General features: G+C 40.0%; 1 pseudogene; it reads right to left on the bottom strand.

Annotated features, from left to right (window-relative positions):
• Window positions 1-2,704, bottom strand: LOC124060576 (annotated as a pseudogene).

The following is a 2,704-nucleotide window of genomic DNA, read 5'->3' on the forward strand; positions in this document are numbered from 1 at the left end:
TTCCTGGGTAAACATGCCCCCAGCATATTCAGAACAAATCGTAAGCATACCAACAGTTTTAAAAACAACATATAAAAGTATAAAATATCCAACAGCAAAATTGTGCAACTGTCAAAATGTGCAGTAAACAGTAAACAGTAAAACTACTCACAGGAAATAGAGGTTTTCTTTTTGGCTCTTACGTGAAATCGAAATGGCTGCAAATGGAATTGAGGGGTCATGACAAATGGGACACCCTTTACAAACTGATTTAAAATGTGCAAAAATGTACAACAGTACAACCACTACAACTTAGGCATGTATGGATAGTTCAACATTTTGGGATACTCTCAAAAAAAAAAAAATCCTTCTACATTGCCTGCCACTCAAAATCTACCAGTTTGCGCATTAGAGTGCTTACATGTGCGTTGATGCCTCCACGCTTCCTCTTTGTCTTGGATCCAGTTTCTGGATTGATACCCAGGAAGCATCTGTAAATCAACAAAAACAGTATTAATATCAGGTGATCTTTTATGTTACTTCAACCCTGTGGACATTTTTGTCCATTGAGGGAAATTTTCACTTGTTTTTTAGCCATATTTTTTACTGAATCACCTTTGGCTGGGAAGTTTAATTTTATGTTACTTGTCAAAATATGGTTTTACAATTCTTTCAAGGTCAAAAATATACTGACAAAAAATGCATACACTTATACCCTTAAAGGATCTATCACCTGTTGTTTATATCTGTTTTAGATGTTCAAAATAACTGAAAATGGCTGATTTTCAATATAATATGTACTCTGGGGGGAGAGATTTTTTATCTGGTATCAGAGTCTTGGATAAGTCAAAGATAACAAAACAAAACATGATGTGCATGTGAACCTTGATGAGGATGAGGACAGTGAGAGGTCAGAGTCTGAGTCACAGACACAGAACCAGAGGAAGCAGGTGAAGGTGTTTGATAGTCCATAGATAGATCCAATAAAATGCTAATTTTGAAATTACTATACTGTACCTCTGAATAAACTCCAAAGTGCAGGAACTGTCTTCAGGGTACTGAAGATTCAGATTGTAGAAACTGGCAAAAAGTGCAGCCAACCCGTTCAACATGTTGCTGTGTGGTCCCATCACCACTCGTTCCTCAATCGACAACATCCACGAACTTGACTTCGTCAGGTCACCTGAAATGAGCAGATGTGTGCTGTCATAAAGACGTGGAATGCTGAATGTGTCATTGAGATTAAGCTTCATTCAGAAAAGTTTAGAATCAGAAGAGATGGAGATAAGATTGACACTAAATTGAGCAAAACAATGTTCAAAACACCAGTCAGCCAGTTAAAGTAAGTAAACATATGGAAGGAATTTATAATCATTTAGAAAACATTAACAGTTTTCACATTTTTCATACAAAAACAGTACCTTGTACAATCAAGCAGGGGGTGCTTGGCAGCTCCTGTGTCCTTTGTATATCAGCAGCAGTGGCACATGGCTGTAAAATAAGATATGTGTATCATACATCTGTTGCAGCACAATTTGTGCTTACTTATGTAATCACAAAATGCTTATTTATCTTTTTAACAACTTACATCAGTCTCAAGCATGATGGAGGTTTTGGGCTCTTTGAAGTATGCCATCAGGAGTAGAAGAACACACATAGCCTTGTTTGATGTCTCTGGCTCGTAATCAGCAAGGATTTCTTCAATTTTGGGATGACGACTGAGTTCCTGGCAGAACCGAATGATGGTACTGCCTTTGTTGTTCATGGCCTCTTGCATTTTAACAAGGATGGAGACATCTGTCAGTAGGCCGAAGTGGTTGTAAAGACCTTTCTGCGAAAAAAGAAAAGGCCACTCCTTCTGAATCTCTGCAACCGCTGGTGCAGGGACACTGTTAAGGTAGTGGCGTTGGATAACATATGTCTTTTCCATTAGAGCTTCTGCTGTCTCTTCCCCGCCAATTCCTTTCTCCGAGTAGATGTTAGACAGTTGGGTTTTGATTTCATTCAAGCTCTCCGTACTCCAGATGGGAGTTCTGTGGGACTCCACCTCACATAGCCATACTGATCCACAGGGCCTCTTGCCATTAGTCTGCCCCTCTCTACCATTGCAGTGCGTGGCTGTTTTTCTCGGCGATGCCGCGCAAGGGTATTTTTTCTGTTTTTGTATTCCACTCTTGCTTTAATTTGTTGGAGAAGAGAGTGACTGCCATCTCCAACAATATCACCTTTCTTCCCGACATCAGCAAAACATTTAGGGTATTCCCGTACAATGCTCCGGGCGATGCTGTGACATATTGCTCTTGTTGGGTTGAGATCATGCTCAAACATCTGGTCAACAACTGCCCTCACCATGTCTTTTCTGTCCCCTGGTGATGGTCTTGCTTGATTTGACAATGCTCTTCGAATTGCTGCTGGCATCATGTTCCATCTGACCTGAAAGTCTATATACCATGGCCTGCCAGCCAGTGGAGATGAGGGCAAAGAGGGGCTTGAACTTCTTGCCGAACCCGAGGATGGGGGATCAGGAGTACTTATGACAGGTGAAGAGGGGACAGCAGCATATTCCATTTCAACTACTGGAAGTGCTGGAAGTGAGAGTACAAGAAAATATCAATAAGTAAATGGAAAGCATGAGAATATATTGCTGAAAAAGATGTAAATTAATAAAATATTAAATTCAGCTATTTTTGCTATTTTGCTGCTATCATAGGCCAAATATTCATCA

The sequence above is a fragment of the Scatophagus argus genome, chromosome 6 (genome assembly GCF_020382885.2).
Source record: "Scatophagus argus isolate fScaArg1 chromosome 6, fScaArg1.pri, whole genome shotgun sequence".
NCBI lineage: Eukaryota > Metazoa > Chordata > Actinopteri > Scatophagidae > Scatophagus > Scatophagus argus.